Source organism: Fukomys damarensis, unplaced genomic scaffold, assembly GCF_012274545.1.
Source record: "Fukomys damarensis isolate Sample0158 unplaced genomic scaffold, DMR_v1.0_HiC HiC_scaffold_37, whole genome shotgun sequence".
NCBI classification, from domain to species: Eukaryota; Metazoa; Chordata; class Mammalia; order Rodentia; family Bathyergidae; genus Fukomys; species Fukomys damarensis.
The window spans coordinates 34,648,923-34,649,588 of record NW_022900949.1 but is presented as its reverse complement, the minus strand read 5'-3'; positions in this window follow the sequence as shown (position 1 = coordinate 34,649,588).

Sequence of the window (666 nt, the reverse complement as noted above, 5' to 3'; positions counted from 1 at the left end):
GAGGAGGGGCCGAGGACTCGGTAGCCCTGGCGCGGAGCCCGGCGCTCGTCCTCACGCCTCACCAGGTCGCAGCAGACAGGCCGAGTCCTCGTAACACTGAGGCGGGGCGGTCTCCAGGTCCCAGCAGTGGGAAACGCGCCCCAGAAGCTGAGGCCCCGCCCGGGGACAGGGGTCGTGCGTGAATTCAGTGCCGGTGAAGCACAACCGCAGAGGTGGTTTAGCCCTGGACCCTGCCTTCTAGTCCTGCAGCCTCAGCGACCGAGGGGCGCCGCGTGACCGGCGAAGGTCCCCGGCCAAGGACTCGCTTGGCCGGTCTGTGGCTCTCAGTCGTCCGTGCTTTTAACGGATAATAAGCAAACTCCGCGGGCTGGCTTTGGTTTGGGGTTTTGTTTGAGAAATGCTTTGTAAACAATGAAGCTTTATCCCGAAACCGGAAGGCACTTTAGCTGCCATAAGGAGGGAGGAGCTCCCACGCCCACATGCACCCCTGCAGTCGGGACTCTCCTCACTTCACTGTGTGTTTCTTAACAGATCACCACACACCTCGTAACTTCATAGAGGCCACAATTTGAACCCAAGGGGCCAGTGTTATCTTTAGAGGAATCTTGTGGGGAAGTGTGTCCAGGGTGCTTTCAGTTCCTCAGAGTCCGAACCTGCTTCGGTGTG